Source organism: Malaya genurostris, chromosome 3, assembly GCF_030247185.1.
Source record: "Malaya genurostris strain Urasoe2022 chromosome 3, Malgen_1.1, whole genome shotgun sequence".
Lineage (NCBI taxonomy): Eukaryota > Metazoa > Arthropoda > Insecta > Diptera > Culicidae > Malaya > Malaya genurostris.
In genome coordinates this window covers 304,141,964-304,165,646 of record NC_080572.1, presented here as the reverse complement: position 1 = coordinate 304,165,646, position 23,683 = coordinate 304,141,964, and the positions used below count along the sequence as shown (strand labels likewise).

The following is a 23,683-nucleotide window of genomic DNA, read 5'->3' as shown; positions in this document are numbered from 1 at the left end:
AAAATTTACTTTAAAAATGATAACTTATAAGGAAAACAAATTTATATTTTGCGCAGAGATACGTAGTACTACTCATAATAAACCTTATAATATAATAAAATATAATATAATATAATATAATACAATATAATATGATATAATGCAATGCAGTATAATACCATACAACATAGTATATAATAACATAAAATAGTGTAAGACGATAATATGTGAAATAATATGCTATGACACAATATAACAGTTAATGTCGCAGTGTAAGTTACGCTCTAAAAATAATAATAATAATAATAATAATAATAATAATAATAATAATAATAATAATAATAATAATAATAATAATAATAATAATAATAATAATAATAATAATAATAATAATAATAATAATAATAATAATAATAATAATAATAATAATAATAATAATAATAATAATAATAATAATAATAATAATAATAATGATAATAATACATGATGTAATAAACAACAGAATTATATGTTGTAATATACTATGATAAACACTGCACTTTAGGATGGGCTTCAACCTACAAGCCATTTCGCACCCTCTCATTCTGCTACTAACGCAGAAGGCGATAGCACCCAGTCGACGCCGTTCTATTGACCAAATGTTATCATAGACGCTCGGGGAGGCATGAGATAGGGACTTGTGAGGGCTTAGTTATCTCACCATAACTTTGAGATAATGACGGAAACATGCACCGGACAGATTTCAGTAAATCAAATACACATTGAAATACACACTTAAAACTTATTCTTGAGCTCGGCATTTTGAAAAGCCGAAGCAGATCGGCAACACGACATTTTGCCGATTGTTCAATAATCCACATGTTCTTTTCCGAAATTCGTTAAAGCAATATACTGATATCTGAGTAAAACGCGTACTTTTGCCGAAGTTTGGCATAAAATAATGCTAATCTTGCCAGTAAACAATAAATATACCGAAATCAGCAAATCCATTTGGCCGAGTTTTCGAACAGTGAGATAGATTTTACTGAAACTCGGTGAGACACTTGTCATCTAATGTCTCTTTTCGATTTTGCAAATTACCACGTCGCCATTGCTCGTAGAGCTGGAAAAACATTGGAAGAAGAAAAACAGATTTTTTATATTTCGTGACAAGATAAGTGAAATAAGAAAACTATCTGCTTCGTAAATACAATTGTTAATATCAACTTATTTACAGGTAGGTGCATTGAGGAGCACTAGAAAAAAATTGCATTAGGCGTGATGTTTTCTTTTTTGTATGCTAGATTCAAATGAACATAATAAATCATCATATTTCTCAAACCTTTGCTTTTGTGACTTATTTTACATTCAATAGTAAGGAAAAATCCATTCCACGTTCGGTTACTGATGACTCGGCAATCCATGATTCAATCCTTATCGCTTCTGCCGAACTAACAGTAAAATTTCTGCTGACAAGTTCGGCAATAATTGACAGTTAATAAATTTAGGATTGCAGAGATTCTTAGTAATTATATATTTTTGAGATTAAGCAATAAAATTTAAGTGTATGTAACAATCAAGCATTTAATTTAAATCTAAATTCGACAGCTTGAAATTTGCAATCCTGTGATTTTAGATTAAAAAATCAGTATTATTGGAATATAAATTTGTGAAAATCGGTTAAGCCATCTCTGAGAAAGTTGAGTGACATTATTTTTATTTTTGTTAACACATGTCAACTTCCAGATAGCCGTGCAGTGACAGTAGCGCAACCTGGTGGAAAAAAAACTTAACCAGTGGGTTCCTGCTTCCTTATGTAAAAAGCGACAATTGCAGGAAATTTTTTTTCCTTCAGTTCTGGTTTCTCTATTTTACAAAATTATCTCTTTACTAAACAAACAGTTTTTGTCGTGAATACGATTTACTTTACTTCAGATGTAATGAACAATGAAATATCTAACAACACTTGTACACCCTGAAGTCAACAAAACGCATTAAAACCAATACACAAAAAATCCAATTAAAAAGAAACCGAAAAAGCATGGATGGCTGAACCGATCTAAGATTGAAATGAAATCTAAGAATCATCTATGATTCAAATGAGAGGTCTTAAAATCCTATGGAATTTAGTCAGATCCGATTTCTGGTTTAGGAGATACAGGGTGATTAGTATAAAAATGTCCATTTCACATAAATTAATCAGGTTTATCGGGTTTGCTGATTTGGATAGTCGATTACGAAATAAATTTATATTCGTTTAAGCGGTATTCAGTTTTCGATTCGGAATGTACCCCCAAATTTCAATTCGCACTACAATTTCGCAAAGATGTCTACACACTCCTCAGGTGAATTTTACTGATTTCGGCTACACCGATTTTAGAATTCCGGTTCCATTATCGAATCGTTTCTCAAAGCTCAATCATTTTCTCAAAAAGGCCAAATCGAACTTCAAAAACGAAAATTCAAATTAAAGGAATTATGCCCCAACCTATAAAAGGATTCTTTCTGTCAGTAGGATCGTAGTACTAGCCATGCAAGGATTCTGTACTTAGTGAATCGGCTGCGAAGTCTGTTGAAACAGAACGGCCAAATTCCACAAAAGGAATGTAGTGAGAAGATAAAAGACAATAAAATTGTTTGGAATCAGTTCTTTAGAAGTTAGAAAAAAAAGTCAAATACGTCACTCATCTTTAAGAACAGTGAGCGAATAGACAAATCGTAGAATGTTGCAGGCACACATTTTCTGATCTCATTGAGTTGGATCGATTAAAATATAACATTAGAAGGAGCCTTTGTGAAAAAGGAAGCCGAGATATCGAAATTCACATTCCTATATACCACAAAAGATCCGAGAATAGTTGAGTCACATGCTAGTATTACGCGTTTGTTTTGTATCTGTGAAATCATACATCCTTTTTTTCTGTTCAAGATTCCTCCGAACGAAGCAGTGGACGAATCATCATTTTAGTTTTTAATTGATGATCACATTTTAGCTCACTCGTGGAGTGATTGTGCGGTCATCGTGATCGTGATAAATAGCATTGGAGGCAAAATTAATCTGTTGCTTTAAGGTATCTTCTTCCGACCCCTGGCAGGGCATCTCGATTGAGTTAGATCATACATGCTGATTGTTATTAGTGCTGGCACAAAGGAGGCATTAAAAACATTTCAGTTGAAACTTTGAAATGTTTTCATCAGTCTAAAGAAGGAAGATAAAAGACGGGCGGAGTAGAAGAAGCTGAAGTGAGATAGCCGCCTAATTGACTGCAATTTGAACCACACTGCCAGGATGACGTTATCCATCAACCGGATCTCAACCGAGTCAGCAGCCCCCGTACCCAATCTCTCACATCACATCACATTTACTTGATGATGGTCAGGGCCACTAATAACAATTTGCTCATTTAGGAATCGCAATGAGCCGTTCTTCATCACGAGGAAGATCCTTCACAATAAAAGGTATCACGACATATGAAATCATGCGCAGAAAATATAATAATGAGAAACAAAACGTTAGTTACGGGTTCGTGTTATCAAAACGAACTTTAACTCTCTTGACCAATGAGTCAAAGTCGGCTGACGCATGAATCATGAAATTTGAGAATGCGAATTTTATCGACATCGCATAATGAATTGATTCAATCCACTGACGTTGGCGCCTGCTGCGGAGACAGTGCCAAATGCGTACGATCAGAACACACGTGAAGTATTTTCCCTGCATGAAAAGGGTGTGGTACAAAAAAAAATAATAAAAATAAAAATCCAACCGACACACCGAGATCACATATCGGAGGAATTTTTGATAAAGTGCAAACATTATTCCCTCAGACAACGGCGAGGTCGAGGATCAGAGGCAGCAGAACTGCCGTCCTAAACGAGCTGCCGTGTCTCACTCAAGTGAAACGCAACTAGTTCAAACAACAAAAAAAACATAAAATAAGAAAGAAAAATGAACCGACCAGAGAGAACAGAGCTAGGAATGACCAGATCCAAGGTTGATTCGGTGTCATTCTTGATTCCTCCATTATGCGGGGTGGAATATTTAAAAGGTGAAGATAAAAAAAACAACCAGAGCTTTGCGGTATGTTATAGGAAATGCCGGCGATTTACGATCGGGAATAAATGATTCCCTTAAGGGAATAAATCTTAACATGCGAGGAAAAGGACCTTGTAATTTATGACTCCGCCGAGCATGTGTCGATTCGCGGAATTGATTCCAACCAATGATTGCTTGACAGCAATTATAGCATTTAGTGGCCATGTGTTTTATATCATGTGATCGGATCGAATTTTTCCTTAAATTTTGGTCATTCTGCGAGTAATAAAGGGTGATTTTTTGCTGGTATCTTTTTGGCAACACTGTTTTTGACAGTTCACTCGTTAATCGTGTCATGTGTCATTGTCAACCCTGTTCAGTTTGGTCTATAATTTAATTATGAACAAGCGCTGGCAAAGTTGGAAAATTATCCTCTTTTTTATCGAAAAATTGTATTCAGCGACGAAGTTCATTGCTGGTTGAATGGATACGTCAACAAGCAAAATTTCCGCATCTGAAGTGAAGACCAATCAGAAGCATCGCAAGAGCTACCAATGCTTCTCAGAAAAGTCACTGTTTGGTGTGGATTATGGGCCGACAGATTCCAATGAAGAATTCATCAATTTTGTCAAATTTGTACTTTGTTCCGGTATTTCCGCAGCCGGAAACTAGGGGCGGGTATAACGGAATTCGATTCGTTTTACCAACTTTTACAAATCTAATCTTAGCCAAGTTTTAGCATTTTGTTGAAAAATTTCTTCTGATTTTATATTACATTTCGTCCTTGACTCATCAGTGCGTAGCAGTTTTTGTTGAACGGCTAGCGCGACCTGACGGCTCAACATAAACACTTTTTGCTGTTACATGGAAGTATAATGTCTAAACTGACGTCTCGAACGAAACAAGATTCGGCTTGCTTCGGCGCATATATTGTGATAAGTTGAAGGTAAGAAACCTAATTTAATCCACTTAATGGTGTAATGGTGCCTTTCTCATTAACATTTCATGAGAAATCGAAGCAAGTTTGACATTTTGAATAAATGTTCGCATAAAATGTATCTGCATCCAATACAGCTATTGCTTGTTTGGCAGCCTTGTTGAGTCGATTTTATTTTTCTCTCATGTTTCGTCACGTTACCAGGAAACTGGAACAGAAGAAATGGCACGTGCTTAGAAATCGACTTACCTTCACAAAATAACATTCACTTCATTTTTATCGCGACAAACCCTATGTTTTTATGCACTAATCGCATCTAAATTAAATTATCTAGACATTGTCAGGATAGATTTTTGATCCATGCTGTTGAAGGCGAGATATTCAATGTACAAGTTGAATGTTGCCGTTTTCAGCTATGCAATTCTACCTTCAGAAAAAAGACTTTCCCGACCGCTAAACTCAATGAATCATTCTGAAATGTTCACAGAATTATCTAAACTAATTTTCTAGGAGATTGTCAGTTGGATTTTTTGATATTCGTCACTGTTTCTGAGAAAACAGATTTGATGCGTGAAAATAGCCCTCTAAAACGCCCTAAAACTAAGATGTGCCTTCGTTGATTTTGAGTAGTGGCAAGAAGCAAGATCTACCCAGAAGACAACAGGATCCTTGTGACTTCGAATCATGGGTAGAAGTCGTTTTTGTAAACATTCCTTGATGCATATTTCGCGGTTCATTGAAGCAGTGATGATGAAGGTTTTCAAAATCTTACCGCAGCTACAAATTGCTTACCAGACCATAGCTTTCTTACCAAATTTTTCGACTTCAATCGATGCCTCGGACTGATTTAACACTTGCCCTTCTCGCACCGTATAATATTGTGGTCCCGGCAAGAATTTGTAATCGAGTTTCACGTAGGTTTCGTAGTCCATTATTATGCAGTTCAAATTTCCAGCAAGAATCGTATTGTACAGCTTTCGGACCCTCGGCCTGATCAATGCTTCTTGTTTCGGACTACGTTTTGGTTGTTTCTGCTTCTTATAGGTTCGAAGATTCAAACGTTCTTTAGCACGAAGAACATTTCACTTCGAAGTGCCCACTTTCTTGGCCACATCCCGAACTGAAACCTCCTTCTTTTGCTCGACCGCCTTTAGTATACGTTTATCCAACTGAGGGTTAGCAGGACCTTTTTTTCGACCCGTTTTCGATCTATCCTCAAAGGTGTTATCCTCATCGAACTTCCTGATTGCATTTCGAACGGCTTTTTCACTTAATCTTTCCATTTTTGCTATATTTCTCAGTGTAAGTCCGCGTTCTGTGCACCATTTGTACACAATTTTTCGACGTTGTTCTGCTGAAACTCCACGCATTACGAAACAAATTAATGAAAACGAATAAACAACTGCACAAGTGGTTAGAGAAGAGTGTAAACAACAGGACGCATCCATAAAAATTGACCGATTCTGAACCATTGCGAAACGGCAGCGGTTTTTGATTGCGTCCATAGGGGGACAGTTTCGGTTTTCGATTGCGTCCAGAAAGGGACAGTCTTCAGGTGGATCAAAAAAGGTTTTTTTCCTTCAAATTACCAAAATCTCTATTGCATTTCGTTTTCTTCTTCCTTCTTTCTTCTTCTTTCTTATTTCTTATTTCTTCTTTCTTCTTTCTTCTTTCTTCTTTCTTCTTTTTTCTTTCTTCTTTCTTCTTTCTTCTTTCTTCTTTCTTCTTTCTTCTTTCTTCTTTCTTCTTTCTTCTTTCTTCTTTCTTCTTTCTTCTTTCTTCTTTCTTCTTTCTTCTTTCTTCTTTCTTCTTTCTTTTTTCTTCTTTCTTCTTTCTTCTTTCTTCTTTCTTCTTTCTTCTTTCTTCTTTCTTCTTTCTTCTTTCTTCTTTCTTCTTTCTTCTTTCTTCTTTCTTCTTTCTTCTTTCTTCTTTCTTCTTTCTTCTTTCTTCTTTCTTCTTTCTTCTTTCTTCTTTTCTCTTTCTTCTTTCTTTTTTCTTCTTTTTTCTTTTTTCTTTCTTCTTTCTTCTTTTTTCCTTCTTCTTTCTTCTTTTTCCTTTCTACTTTCTTCTTTCTTCTTTCTTCTTTGTCTTCTTTCTTGTTTCTTCTATATTTTCTCTTCTTTATTTTTTCTTGTTCGCCTTTTGTCTTCTTTCTTCTTTTTTCCTGCTTAATGTTTCGACAAAAAATCATAACACGCGACAATGTCTTAACTAATCAAACAAAAGGGAGCAAAAGTTGCAGCACATATTTTCCCTTTGCACACAACCAAGCCGATAAAGGTGGAACCTTTGCCAGCCGGTCTCGGACCGATGGGGGAAAAACCAGTTTGGTCTTGAGTATCTTTTGACTTCTTTCTCGGGTTCGTTTTTTTTTGTTTTGTTTTCTTCTCTTCGCTGGTTCTGGGGGGACGACGACTATGCAGCCGATATCCTCCCGTGGTTTCACGTATTTAACGTGTGGAAAAAGTTCTTTCTACTTCTTCCTTGCTCCAACCGAACGTGGCTCTTTCCAGGGGCAGTAGATCGAAACTTCTAACCGTCGTCTGTTTGATCTTCTGGGCAGTGCAGAGAGAGAGAGAGAGACCTGGGCGGTGCCAAATGCAGTGCTGGAAGGGTAGTGTGGGTTCGCATGTTGGTAGCGTGACGCTTATGCTCTCGTATTACAGCATAATTGAAATTGGATTACATGGGCATTAGGCGAAAAGTTCTATGCCGTTTTTTTTCGCTGGAAATTTCTGTAAACAATCCTTAAGTTGTTGAATCCACATGTGTGTTGCATAGGTTTCATTCTTTTTATGAATGTTAAAATCTACATTTTGTTCAACACGCTCTTCACACTTTTACTAAATCAACTATACTATGGTTACTGTTTGAGCAGCCGTTGTGTTTTTGCGCTAAATATGTTTTTTACGAGTAAAGAATTAATTAATTTGATTAAGGTTCTAAAACGGTCCGCGATTCAAAAAGTTCACTTAAAGAAAATATTAAATGACTGTAGTATCTTAAATTTGTAGAAACAGTGCATAAACAATCGGTTTTTTGAGAAGCGTGCTTCAGAAGATCATTCTTCTTTGCACCAATTCAACCGTTGAATTCGATGCAGTTTGTTTGTATTAATTTCCCACTCTTGTTCAAGCTTGACCCGCTCCGGACTTTGTTGCATATCGGAGCTAAAACGCACTGTCAATTATGTTCTGGTTTGTTGCTTTAGCTACTCTGCTTGCGTTGTGGTGGTGTGGGGTTTCGTTTTTATAGCACTCCAAAATTATAGCAAATCCAGCTGAGCTGTACAAATACTACACCGGAAAGCTTACGTTGTTGTCGCTTTGGCAGTAATGGTACGAAACATTTTATGCTGCGGAGAGGCGAATTGTGTAGCTGAAGGAAACAACAAAACAGAGAGCCGATAACATCGCTTGTTTATGAATCGGCGAGAGACCTCACTTCGGTAGCAGACTGCCGTGTACAATCGAGTAAGATAGCCTACAGAAGGCCGACCAAATTGATGTTGATGGAAATGTGACTATTTGCATTTTCTATTTCTAATGATTGTAATTGCATTTTTTTTGTTTCGGTCTGAGATGAAAGAAACGAATGCGCTTTGATTTTCACGAGACATAAAATTCAATTACTTCAAGCTTCGGTATGCTAGTAGACTAAAGAAGCTGACCTAGTATCGTTTTAAGCGGTAACAATTGGTCTCCACCCGCCGAATACATCCCTTCCGTATAGGAAGGCTAAATGTTGGAGCTTTTTTCTCTAGCTATCTCCCAGAGACACTGTTGATGCAGTAGGCTGTGAAAAGCTCTCGTGCCCCGTTCGCGGCGCTCTGTTGTCGTTTGTCCTTAGCATGTCGTGGTGCTAACCGCGATCCGTTCGTAAGCCAGTCGTGGTGGTGGTGGTGGCCAACCGAGGTGCAGACCAAAAGCGAAACCAATATACCGCGGGGGATTCGCGTTTTACCGCTATGTGGCAGTCGAGTTTTGAACTTCTACCTGTGCGCAAGTCTTTGGCCGACGTCGACGACGCCGAGTGGCAGAGACCGGATCAGAGACCGAGTCATCAGCCCGTCAAGCATCGTGTGTGAACAACCGGGGAGTAGACAAGACAGAAAGTCACTTAGTTTGTGTCAGCCGCGGTACGGTAAAGAGACTTGAATGCGAGTTTGTTGTTTAAAAAAAAATCGTTCTTAGGAATAATTTCCTCTGTCGTTTAGAATCCGGTGCTTTTGGTGAATTAAAAAGCGGAAGTGGGTTCCCCGTACAAGAAGGAAGAAAAGCGACTAGCTGGAGTGCAATTTCTGCAAGTGTTTATCAGTCGATCGAGTGATCTTCGCGTGCTGTAGCGTGCTTGTACAAGAAAAGCGTCCCCGTCAGGAGCAAGTGGATCGATCGGTACATTGCTCTTTCTCGAGAGTTTGATCGCGTGGAAACTGGAAATAAGCCGAAGAAACGGTCTAGTAGAAAAATAGTAGTAGTAGTAGTAGCAGTAGCAGTAGCAAAACAGGAGGATTTGAGTGCAATTCTGAAGTGTGTCGTTACGTCTTATGCTGAACAGCGCAGTTTCGAATTGAGAAAGTGGCTTCGAATAAGTGATACAAACGCCTACATGCGGAAATAATCGAGAAATAAGTGGGTTTAAATTTGTGAGATTGGATTGATGTTTAAGCAAAAAAAAGCGGTAATTATCAGTTTACACTGTCCACAAAATTGTTGATCGGGTAGTGAAGTTTCAGAAGCGGTGGAAAGTATCTTGGAGTCGGATTCGGAAAAAATACACTGAAATACTTGCGTTGATTGGTGCACTTTGAATTTCAGAGAAAGAAGAAAGAAGCCCCTGAAATACATTATTTTTTTTTCCTTACACCTTGATAGGGAAAACATCTCAGCCCCACAACCGCAGTCACTTGGGGGGACGAAGGCCGTCACAAGTTTGATCTTCGGAACAATTTCTTATGCTATTCTCGGTAGTGTGTGCCAGTGTGCGTATGTGTGCTCCCCCATAGTATCATAGTGGAAAGTAGAAGTATTTCACAATCATCGTTCTCGTTCGGTCAACGGCGGCGAGACGAAAACGCTGCAGCTCCAGTCGGAAGTCAGCCAACAATCCAAAACGATAAGAGGGGAAACCGCGAGAAAGACCGGCGTGGAAGAAAGAAACAACAAAAAAAAACACGAGTAGGTGAATTGAAAGCAAACCAGACGCGTAAAAAGATACAACAGCCAACCGTGGCAGGAAGAGAAAATTAAAAGCGGAGAAATTAAAAAGTAAGTTGAGCGAATAACCGCTTCCATTTTTTTCGTCTTCGTCTTCTTCTTCTGTTGTCTCTCGGTGGCTTAAGTCAACTGGGACACCAGCTAATGGGGAGCAAATCTTTGTAGAAATTTAAACTTAAGCGAGGTTTCAACGTGAAATTTGTCTCATATATATTAAAACCACATTCAACTTGTCAGCTAGAGGGCATTCGATCTTCCAATTTTTCATTCACGCGAACACGCAACCTGATCCTGAACGACCCTAATTATATTCAAATAGATGCACTTCAAAATGGCTTCTTCAATAAGAGCCATCTGGGAACAAATTAAGGGAAGATAGGATCGACATTTGTACTAGGTAAACCACCTGAATCGTGTCAATCATAAACACGATGTTCATATTTGAATTTCGATGAAGCAATAATTTTAAGAAAAACGTCCTTAATCCACCTAGTAGTAAGATGATTCCTTTTTTTTATCAATCCGCATATTCTTAGGTGTTTTAGTTTTCATGACATTATTCCAATGTCCGTCGTTTTAAGTGGCAATTTGAGATTCCAATCACTCATTACCCTGTAATGTCGATACTGCAAATCGGATCGAATTTGAATCTAAAAGTGTGACAATCAATTGAACATTCCATGATATGTCGAAGTAAATTCCACTTTAGAGTTTAGGGTAATTTAAGGTACTTCCAGAGCCGGTATTCAGGAACCAGCATAACCCAAATCTATTAGTACGGCCATATGACGAATAAGTTGCAATATTTTTGAGTCCCACTTTAAAGCTTTTCGGAATTGTCATCTTCTATATCGCTTTGAATTTTAAAAATTAATCATCCTACAATTCCAGAATCGGAAGTCAAAATTTTATAAAATTAGATTTATTTTAATTTGAACTTTTGTTTCTGAAATTCGATTTGGCTTTTTTTGAGAGAACGATTCGATACTGGAACCAGAATTCGAAAATCGGTGTAGCCGAAGTCAGACAAATTCACCTGATTAGCTGTTTAATTTACATTTGTTTCAAAATGTTTGAAAATCAATGTAGTCATCTATGAGGAATCGTAGTGCGGATTAAATTTTTGGGTGCCTCCCGAAACGAAAACTGAATACAACCAAAAATGAAATAATTTTATTTCGTTATCGACTATCCAAATCTGGTAACCCGATAAACCTGATTATTTTTTTTTGATATAGACATTTTTATACCAATCACCCTGTATCTCCGAAACCGGAAGTTGGATCTGACTGAAAAACAAGATGATCTTAAAACTTTTCATTTGAATCCTAGATCGGTTCAGCCATCTACGAGAAAAATAAGTTACACAGTTTTAATTTCGTTTCACATATCATCCTGTAATTCCGGAACCAGAGGTCGGAACCAAACATAATTCAGGAACCATGTTTGGGAGTATACGACTTTTCATATGAATCTGAGTTGAGTCATCTCCGAGAAAATTGAGTGAAATTATTTGTCACACACGCATTTGCTGATCTCGACGAACTGATTCGAATGGTATATGGTTGTTATGTTCTTCCAGCATTTATTGCTGTAAATAGTTTAAATCAATATGATTATGGAATTGTTTTCAACTCGAAAATTCTGCCATCATCTGGTTTACATATGCCATATTCGAACGATTATGTTGCCAAAAACGAACCGTGCTAAAATCGGTCCGAGACAAAATATCATGCTGTACATAGTCTCTTCGGTACTTAGAAACAAACGTATGTAACAGTATAAAAAATCGTGTTTTATGTTGCACCCAAGCATTTCTTTGCCAGACAGCGCTCAAAACTTCTACTTCTGAAATAGGGGAAAAAGTCGCTTACACAAAAATTTCGATATTTCCGTTAAAAATGGACGGATTTCAACAATCTATGGCTTGTTGGATAGGTAGGTATTACCGTGCGGAATCTAAGTCTGAAAATATATTCTGTTTTCAAGGTCAATTTTGACAGATACTGTCAAAAAACTAAAAAAATTGACATAAAACTTCGTATAACTCAAAAAGTAAACATCCGATCTCAAAACCGTTCAGGGTAACGGGGAGACCTTTCATTTGCGACTAGTTTGATCAAAATCGGTCCAGCCATCTCTGAGATCTCGACCTCTTAGTTGACAACACACATACAGACACACACACGGACATTTGCTCAGTTCGTCGAGCTGAATCGATTGGTATATGACATTCGGCCCTCCGGGCCTCGGAAAAATTTTCTAAAGTTTGAGCGAGTTCTACACCTATTTTTTATATTTATAAAAAAAGGTAAAACGTTGTACTCTGTGCTTATTCTACATCACATTGGTTCCAATCGTTTAACAATGATATAGCAATGACAGTTATCAACGAATATCAGAATGATAAATGATATTATTATTATTTAGCGGGAAAAGCCCGCTGGAGTTGAGAATTAATTAAACCTCTCCCTCTGCCAGTAGGCATAAAACTTCCTCATCTTTTGTACCAACAGATAGGTTACATCCAAATGATACATGTATAATTAATACTAAAGTAAACATTACAAGGACAATAAAATTACTAACAAACCATGGATTTTGGAACTAACATACATAGTGACTAATGTCATTTTCGCTTGAGAAAAATGAAACTGACCCAGGGTAGTTTCATCAAACAAACACTTTTCACGAAACTGTGTTGATTTCGCACATAGCAACGGGGGTTTGAGCGAACCTAATATAAAAACCAGGTTCGAAACTGCCTCGATTTTCAGTTCAACAACGTTGAAACTAGGTTCGAAACTGGCTTCAAACAAACGGTTTAACAGCAGTTACGAGTGCAAACTGGGTTAGGTTTGGCATCAAGCGAAAACAAAATAAGTAACAATCGTTAGATATATGGAAATCAAAAACATCAGACAAGCTATCGAATAAACGGCACAAACTAGTAAATGGTTCCTTAAATCCATAATTTGTTCTGGCGGAAAGTAATCTCAAAAAAGGATGATAATGCAGACTACGATGATGGATGTCCAAATTAATTAATTGAAAGCTTTGGAAATTACGTAATCGATGTGGTTTTTAAAGCTCAACTTTGCATCAAGAATAATACCTAAGTTCTATACGAACGATTCGCGTTTCAGCACATTTTTTGGTGTACTCGTATCTTATGAACGAGTGTTTGCGAGTGAAAGAAATAACAATGTCATCCGGTTGATTTGACACCAATTGGCGAATGAATCAAGCTGTGATTGCTAAAATATTGTGTATTATTGAGATTTAACCTGACACCACGGTGGCGATGGAAAAGTTTGGGCAGAAGGTGTTGGTCTGGCAAGCAATTTGTACCTGTGGTTTGCGGTCGTCGTTTTTCTTCACGAATGGCACAATTAACGCCAAGGTGTACGAGGAAGAATGTTTGTTGAAGAGAATGCTGCCACTGTACAGAAAGCATAAGGCTCCTTCTCTCTTCTGGCTGGATTTGGCTTCAGCCCACTACGCCAACTCCGTTCTACAGTGGTTGTCAAAAAATAATGTACAATTCGTGGAAAAGGACATCAACCCACCGAACTGCCCGGATCTTCGGCCAATTGAATGATATTGGGCAATTGTCAAGCGGCACTTTCGGAAGGAAGGTACAGTGCCCCAAAACATGCAGGAGTTAAAAAAAAACTGGACAGCTGCCACCAGGAAAGTCACAAAAGTAACTAGTATTTAATGAAGAATGTCAAGTCCAAAGTGCGAGCGTTTCACAGAAACTAGAATTTTCTTCAATATAATCAGTGAAATACATAAAAATGTAATTTTTCTACAATATATCGAAAACTGATGTCAAAATATGTTTTTTTTTTCGCTTTTTTATTCAATAATCAATGTTGCTAACTACTTTTCGATACATTCCTTATTATGTTTATGTTCTTCCACGTTTTTCAGTGTGACATGTTGTTCAACAGCCTCTCAAAATAACTTCTTTGCTTGTTTTTTTACTAAGTCCAGTTTTTTCAGAAACATGCTTCAGCAAATCCGCTGAGCGTACATTATTTTATTCGTCTATTCATGAGGCTGGTTGAGAAAATTATGACCCAAGTAGTAAATGTAACTTATCGAAATTTTAAAATGTTCTACAATTATATTAGAATTATTATTTTTGTTAGTTATGTTCAGAAAGATTTTTGATCATATTAAAAACATCGTGCAACTTATCACAATTCTACCGAAAATAATCATTGTAGAACAACTTTGTGTACAGAGCAATTCCAGAAATGCTTAGCAGATCATCAGACTCGACTTTCTCCGATTTAGATGAAACTTTGCACATGGCTTCAGTATGGAAAACCAAAAGTTTTGAACCGATTAAGAGGTCAAAGGGCGTATGTATTTTGGCATTTCACAAAAATTGCCTTTTTCAAATCGTTGTAACTCGGAAACCGTTAATTGTACAAAAATGGCGTTCAGAATGAAGTTGTAGGGAATCGATTGGGCACTCTAAGAAAAATATACACAGAAATTTTTTTTTGATATTTTTTCTCAATAATTTCAAAATAATCCGAAAAAGTTAAATAAAAAAAAGAATGGTTTTTTGATAATTTTTATTTTAAAGCTGATATTAAAACATACAGATTGATGGCTATCCCATCCGTGCCTTTTGAAAAATGAAGAAGTTACAGCTAAAACAATTCGAAATATCAAGTTCTCGTTGAAAGATAATGATTTAAACAGTAGAATTTTATTCTACCGGTTAAAGGCAATAAATTTGTTCATGATATCCTTTCTTCTAAAAGTAGCTGTTCTTGAGATACTTGGATATTTAATTATAACTCCATTTTTATATTTCCATGAATTGTTTATTTACTTGCTATATCTACAATTATTACATGCACATGAATAATTCTTAATTATATTTAAGGTTTTAAGTTTTTGAAAATTGTATGTGTATATTTTTGTAGAGTGCCCTATTGATTCTCTATAACTTTTTCCTGGACGCCATTTTTATACAATTAACGGTTTCGGAGTTACAACGATTTGAAAAAGGCAATTTTTGTGAAATGAAAAAATACATACGCACTATTTAAAAATCAGTGATGAGTCGCACTATTTAAAAATCAGTGGTGACCTCTCAATCGGTTCAAAACTTATGGTTTGCCATACTGAAGCCATGTTCATCCAAATCGGAGAAGGTCGATTCTGATTTTGTCACTTTTTCGTCTACTCATTCCTAGAATTGCTCTACATCTAAAACAATTATGCAGCAAATCACTAGCTTGCTCATGTTGCACTAGCAGTTATAAAAGTTCTGCAAAAATTTTCACATCGCCATGTAAAAAGAAAGTAACTACACTGGAACCTCAATTTACGCGCCGAGCCCCGCGTGCGTAAATTAAATAAAACATCGCGTTATTTCAAATTTTTCGCGTAATAAAAGTTTTTTCAAATTTCATTTTATTTATGGACTATGGATTTGAACGCTTGAGAGATGCTCCAACATCCAAGAACTACTTGGAGTATTGTCCTTAGGGGCTGTCCATAAAAGACGTCACACTTTTTTTGACGATTTTTTACTCCCCCTCCCCCCTTTGTCACAGAAGCAAAGACCCCCCACTCCCCCTATGTCACATGTCATCTCAATACATTCAATATGTATGACAAACCATATAAATATGAGGGAAACATCGATTTATTACATGCTGTCATAGCAAGAACTATAACGGCTAATGCCTTTTATGTTAGTGGTTCATACTTTTAGAGCTACACAATGCTTACTTGTCTATTTATAGCTGTTCCAGGTAGGTTACCAGACGTCCAAGAACTTCGGTGAAAACAGGTCCTAAGATCTACACGAATATTCAGCAGTCTATGTATAGTTTTTCAATGCTGCTCATAGTCCTGGAGCTACAACTCCAGGTTATGTTTTGGATGGCCTAGAGCAATCACGATTGTCCTATTGATCACATCTGGAATTACGAATAAGGACCGAGAACGATAAGGTCGTTAATGCACGTTGTTACACTGCTAGATCTTAAGGCCTGAACTCCAGGTAGTTTTTGGATGGAGCATCGGTTACGTTGATAGACTTTAAGGCCTTGTCCGAGAAGGTTTGGGTGTGCAAGTTCTTCTACAGATCTTATCACAGTATTCCAATTTTCTGTGAATAGTACTACGAGTACATACCGCACTCAATAGTCATATAAAAGTGATTATATATAAAATTTGCTTTCCAGATAATTCATGGATGTCCACGATCTTATTTAGATTCTTTGCAACTAAACAATCCATAATTGCACAATCCATTTCACAATATTCAATTCCCTGAAGTATGTTAGATTGTTTTGTATATTTATATAAATTGAGATTCCTTCATTACGCAAAAACCTTTTTTGATCGCGTACAAAAAAGTTGTATAAATTGAGGTTTTAGTGTATGACAATTGTGCTACTTGTCAAAAATGTTACTAATAGCTATGTGCCGAAATATCTATAAATCTTTGGTGGAAGTGAAAAAAGTAAATGAAATGATACTCTCGCAAGGTAAAAAAGGAGCGAGTCATTTCACCGAAAGTCGTTTCGCCGAATGCCATTTCGCCGAATGCCATTTCGCCGAAAGTCGCTTCGCCGAATGCCATTTCGCCGAATAGGTCATTTCGCCGAAAGTCGTTTCGTCGAAAGGGTAATTTCGCCGAAAGGGTCATTTCGCAGAAAAGGACACTTCGAAATGACCCTGATCCGGTAAAAAATAATAATCCGGAACGAAGAACCATGATGTGAAGAATATTTTTCTGCTGAGTCTGCTGGTTATGGCCGCCTCATAAATTTTTGGGTCAGCTTGTGCAGTATTCTTCATATTTTGAAATAATTTACAATAAATTCAAAACTTGCATTTAAAAAAAAGTTGTGCATGATCTGTTTGAAAGTCTGAGCTCAAAACTTACGGATATGATCATAAAAGTAGCAGGAATACGACATTACATACGCAATGAAAACAAACTCAATCAAAATTCCATTCGGTTCAAGAAACTCTAAAAGTAAGGAGTAAGTATAGTATCGAAAATAAGCTATCCACAAATTTCTCTTTCAAATTATAATAAAAACGATATTTCATTCAAACTGAAAATTGATCGTTTTTTGTACGACGTTAAACTTGAGGATAATGAAAACCGGATGAAATTTAAGTTATTCCGTCACGAATTTTAGAACTTTTGATCGAACGCTCTCCATCAAGTTCCGGACAAGTGTTGCATCGCATTTTTGGACGCTTGGGGCTAAATTTTTTTGAGTTCCTGCATGTTCCCAGCTGCCTTGCCAGCCTTCTTGAAGACCCTCTTCACGATTGCCCAGTAACGTTTGATGAGTCCAAGCTGAGTGCAATTTGGTGGATTGATATTTTCCTCAACGAAATATATATCCTTTTCCGCAAGCCAATTGAGAGTGGTTTAGGCATAGTGACCCGACGCTAAATCCGGCCAAAACAGTGAATGTGTACTATGCTTCTTATGTAAAGGCAGCAATCTCTTCTGGAGACACTCAGATCGATAGATTTCTGCATTTATAGTTCCGGTTGTGTGAAAAATGGTTGACTTTAAACCACAGGAACATATTGCTTGCCATACCAGTACCTTTCGACCGAATTTCTCCACTTGAATCTACCTGTCCGCATCACTCACATCCACAGTAAAGTATTATGGACCTGGAAGGGTTTTTGAGTCCGTCTTTACATAAGCCTTATCGTCTATCAAAACGCATGCATCCGGACACTGCAAAAGACGCGAATGCAATTTCCGGGCCCTTGTTGCTGCTTGCTTCTTCTGTTTTACACTTTGTTTCCGAGATTTTCTGCTTCTTGTAGGTCTTTAGGTAATTTCGCCTCTTGATACGCTGGACCATTCCGACACTCGTTCCTGCTGTTTTGGCAAAATCACGTATTGACATTGATTTGTTCTTCATGATTAGAGATACCTCTTTCTGGTCCATTTTCGGGTTGGAAGAACCGGGTTTTCTACCTCTTCCTGGTAGCTTATCCAAATAATAGTGTTCCCCAAACTTATTAATGATGGTTTTTACACTGGCAAGATGAATTCCAAACCGCTTCGCCGATTTTCGCATAGTGATACCCTTCTCACTTAGCCATGTGTCCAGAACTTTAATTTCCACTTCCTTTTCAATACGCAACATTTTGAAAACGCAGAATTTCAAACAAACAAGTAAATGAACGAAAGCTGACAGATAAACGCACAGCATGCTGTGATCTGAGCAAAAAAAAACCATCACAAATACATATAACACAAATGTATGTGGATAGCTTATTTTCGATACACTTCTTAGCGAACAAAAAGTTCACAAATGGATGAACCAATTCTAACCCATTGAAATAAAAGAAAGATTTCCAAAAACTGGGTTTCAACTCCACAAAGTTGATATGTTTAAAATTGCTTTGTCTAAATCTAAGAACCTCTTTATGCGTACCTTTCCTCTCAACTATTTCAAAGAGTCGATAGCTTTCCTGTTAAAAATAACTATAATTTGCAAAACGATAAGAGCCGTCAGACGTCCGAAGGGGTCTGAAAAACGTATTTTAGTCTTCAATTTCAAAAAGATTTTCATTTGCACCTCGAAAAGTAAAACGTAAAAAATATAAACTCACCAACAAGGTCTCAAATCAAAGCTTCACTAACCAGATGTCGGATATCCACAAGCTAATTTTCAGCTCATTCGAATGCGGAACTCATCGGAACGCCATAAAAAGTCTACGGGCAGAAAAAAAATTCAAGAATCAATTCATATTAAGTGTTGCATGAGTTTTCAGTTTTCGGATTCAATGCTGTGCATACCGATTGCTTCTGTAGAAGCACGAAAGTTCTCAGCACTTATTATCCTAATAACTTAATTGAGAGTTGAATCACGAAGCTTTCCATCTACTCATCACTCTATCGCCAATTTGTACGCATGAAGAGGGAGATAAAAAAAATCGACTCCCTACAAGCGACACACAATGGTCTAATGGCACTAGAATATCTTTTTTTTTACATTCCCTCTTCCAACCAGTTGTTCAACAATGCCTAAGCTCAAACTGACAGGCGGAGAAAAATATGATCTCTAATGCCTAACCGTTCCGATCTCGGAGTCTAGTCTAGTCTAGCCGTTGACGTTTGAGCAGATTCTGTCCGAGTGATAAACTCTATTTTACCATTTGCTATCGCCAAGGGGTGCTCCCCAATCTTTCGCGATCAGTCAGCACTATTCTACCTCTCCATCCTTTTGCTACTTAAGCTGGCTCTTTTTTTTTTAATTCAAAGAGGATGGGCAACCGTGGTGGAAGATGATGATGAACTTTTCAGTTCCAGAAAATTGCCTCTTTGTACTGCTGGAAGACATACCCGAAGGGAATATTCAAATCATTATGATTATCATTGTTATTCTATTGGCACGCTGATGAGACAATGAGCCAGGATTGGCCGTGGGCCGATAGCTTCTGGATTGGAGGTTTTTCAATTGTCTGCTAGCTCTCGACCGGCGCTTCTTGCGATAAATCAACAGCAGCAAAAAATGCTCTATCTGGAGGCTTGAAATGTGGATTAGAAACTAATGTAAAATATCACGTACTAAAAAGAACGGTTGTTACCCAATATCATGACGAGATAGCGCGGTGATTTATTTTTCCGTACACTATCGATGATTTGCAAAATCTACTTTAACATTAATTGAGTAGAGAGTTACGAAACAGGTATAGACAGAAATTAAACATGATTTAGTTAATCCTTCTGAATGCGGGAGCTAAAAATTGAAATCAATATGATTGTCAAATTTCAACATCATTCAGCCAAAAAACTCCTGGAATATTTCAAAAAGTTTATGGACTTCCGTTTCGCTTGAGAAAAATGAAACTGACCCAGGGTAGTTTCATCAAACAAACACTTTTCACGAATTTGTGTTGATTTCGCACTTAGCAACGGGGATTTGAGCAAACCTGATATAAAAACCAGGTTCGAAACTTGAACGTTGAAACTAGGTTCAAAACTGGCTTCAAACAAACGGTTTGACAGCAGTTAGAGTGCAAACTGGATTAGGTTTGGCATCAAGCGAAAACGACTTTAATAAGCTAATTTCATTATTAAACTAGCCAATTTTAGCACTATTCTAAAGCACGCATTGTTTACGATATTTAATAATCATGGCGCAGAACTGTCAGTCATACACGAGACATATTTTTTAGATTTCGTAAAGTTCATTTCTATCTCTAAATTCCACTAATTTGAGTGATTCAATGATTTTTATTTCTAAATTCGATAGATTCAAATTGAAATGGCGACGTGACAGTTTATTTGTCGCTTACTTTGATTGAACCTGAGGTTGTAGTTCCATGCATACAAACAACATGTAACCATGGATACCAGTTTATTTAATTGTTTCCTACGATATTGAAGACAATAAACTTTTCACGCGTTTTGTCGTGAATACGTCTTTCTTTACTATGTGGTGCCTTTTCAAAATGTACCCTCTGAGAGAGTGATAAGTTTTTGAGTATTTTGATTGTATCTAAAGAATCAACATAATTTTTGCTACATGCCATCGGAAATATGATCATAATTTTATGATAAAATTTTCAGTTGTGTGACATAATCGCAAATTATTCAAAATTAAACTTTTCTGAAATGTTTGGTATAAACGAGTATCAAAGAGGATAATTTATAAGGCACGTTTGCCTTTCTCGTATTTTTAAAGCTTAGTTCAGTGATCTGTGAAAGGATTTATATAATCTAACTACCAATAGAATCGAAATTTTTCAACTTAAGCGTGTATAGAAAAAGCATTGAGGAAGAGAACAAAATGTCTGCTGTTGTACAACAAATCGTTCGAGAAAAATGTTCCGAACAGTGTTTAATATCGTAGGGAGTTCCACAATTTGGTCCTTCTGAAAGGCAGGAATGAATCCCGTACAGCATCCTGATAGTTTCTTTCAATGAAATGCAAATCCGAAATGAAATAATCGACATTAAAATTCTGTATGCTGCTATTTTTATACCCGTTAGGACCGCCCATTAGTGAAAAAGCTACAAACGAAATCACGTAAAAAAACCTCTTAACAAAAATTGGATCAGTTTGGATCAGATTCAAAATCAGCCGTTCTAATGGCTCTAAAAGTTTTCTAAAGAACTGTTAGAATTTGTTGTTCGCAAATCGAAGGGAAATATCCTCAGTTTAGTGCGAATAGTGAACAGTTTGGTTAGATTTGTGCACTTTTCGCTGTGTGAAATTCACAGTAATCGAGATCAAGTGAAGCTTTCTTCGTTTTTGCGAAAAATGTGAAAAGGGGGAATGCTTGCATAATTCATACAATTGATCAACTAATTGATACTCGGAAGTGTTAAGGAACATGTCAGTTGTTTTCGTATTCACGACATCCAGTTATGTCTCTGACATTACCCACCCGTCTTTTTTTAATTTCTTTTAAATACGTGGTGAAGAATGGTTCTCTTGGCAGAAATATCCTCTTATAAAAGTTTTCAGTAGGCTTTCATGGAATTTAAAGTGTTAGTGCAAGATTTATGACGTAGCATTGAAAACAGCTACAAGTATTTATGATTATTAAAAATGTTACTTTGGTAATACTTCCTGTTCATGCCCCTAGTGGTGTGACAAATGCATTTCTTCCGTCTTTTAAACAGTGTCATTAAAATATACTTTTCCTTAAGGAGTGTATCGAAAATGAGCTATCCACAAATTTTTCTTTCAAATTATGATAAAAAACGATATTTTCTTCAAACTAAAAATTGATCCTTTATTGTACGAGGTAAAACTTGAGCATAAAGAAAACCGGATGAAATTTAAGCTATTCCTCCACGAGTTTTCGAACTTTTGATCGAACGCTCTTCAACAAGTTCCGGACAAGTGTTGCATCGCATTTTTTGGACGTTCCAGCTGCCTAACCAGTCTTCTTTAAGACCCTCTACACGATTGCTCAGTAACGTTCGATGGGTCGAAGCTGAGGCCTATTTGGTGGATTGATATTTTTCTCAACGAAATTTATACCCATTTCCGCAAGTCAATTTAGAGTGGTTTTTGCATAGTGAGCCGACGCTAAATCCGGCCAAAACAGTGGAAGTGTACTATGCTTCTTATGTAAAGGCAGCAATCTCATTTGGAAACACTCAGATCGATAGATTTCTGCATTTATAGTTCCGGTAGTGTAAAAAATGGTTGACTTCAAACCACAGGAACATATTGCTTGCCATATCAGTACCTTTCGGCCGAGTTTGTCCACTTGAATCGACCTGTCCGCATCGCTCACATCCTCCCCAATGACGACAGTAAAGTATTGTGGACCTGGAAGGATTTTTGAGTCCTCTTTTACATAAGTCTCATCGTTCATCAAAACGCATGCATCCGGACCCTGCAAAAGACGCGAATACAATTTCCGGGCCCTTGTTGCTGCTTGCTTCTTCTGTTTTACACTTTGTTTCCGAGATTTTCTGCCTCTTGTAGGTCTTTAGGTAATTTCGCCTCTTGATACGCTGGACCATTCCGACACTCGTTCCTGCTGTTTTGGCAAAATCACGTATTGACATTGATTTGTTCTTCATGATTAGAGATACCTCTTTCTGGTCCATTTTCGGGTTGGAAGAACCGGGTTTTCTACCTCTTCCTGGTAGCTCATCCTAAGAATAATGTTCCCCATACTTATTAATAATGTTTTTGGCATAATGTTTTGGCATGATGAATTCCAAACCGCTTCGCCAATTTTCGCATAGTAATACCCTTCTCACTTAGCCATGTGTCCAGAACTTTAATTTCCACTTCCTTTTCAATACGCGACATTTTGAAACGCAGAATTTCAACCGCACAAACAAGTAAAGAATCGAAAGCTGACAGCCAAAACGCACAGCATGCTGCGATCTGAGCATAAAAAACCATCACAAATACATGCATTCAACACAAATGTATGTGGATAGCTTATTTTCGATACACTCCTTAAGACAAATTTTGACACACATTTGAGAAGAATTTCAACACAAATTCATTCAGATTAAATCGGATAGTGCACAAAAGCGTGCGTCAGCGCTTCCGTCGCATATTCGGCAACACTCTTGACAACAAATTAATCAGAAATAATAAATTTGAACTGCATCATAGATAAGTTTATTGAATAATCTGTGCGTGTGAAAAAAAATGCTATTTTTCGGTTATGTCACTTATATCGAGTATATCTCGGGAACCGGAAGTGTCAGCCATATGATTTTTGAACTTGATTCACCTTCAAATATTGGATTTGAATTTTAAAATTGGTTAATTCATATACGAGAAAATTTGATGAAAAAGTCACTTTCATCGTCATATCTTCGGAACCGGAAGGGACATCCATTTGAACTTTGAACTTAATCAACAATCCAACAGTAGCTTTCAAACGAGCCCAAGCTTCACTATTCTTTACGTTTCGTCTTCGACTCGTCAATGCAGAGCGGTTCAATTTTACCTGCTCTGCACTGACGAGTCGAAGACGAAACGTAAAGAATAGTGAAAACTGTTATGCTTTTAGCACAAACTC

The 23,683-nt window shown here is 37.0% G+C and overlaps 1 protein-coding gene across 2 annotated transcripts in view; it reads left to right on the top strand.

The window, feature by feature from the left end:
- Positions 1 to 8,876: 8,876 nt before the first annotated feature.
- LOC131438211 (uncharacterized) overlaps positions 8,877 to 23,683 on the top strand; it is a 290,745-nt gene continuing 275,938 nt past the window's right edge. For both annotated transcript variants that reach the window (XM_058608080.1, XM_058608079.1), the window contains exon 1: positions 8,877 to 10,198. The gene's annotated coding sequence lies outside the window, so the exon portion shown is untranslated. The remainder of the gene's footprint in view (positions 10,199 to 23,683) is intronic.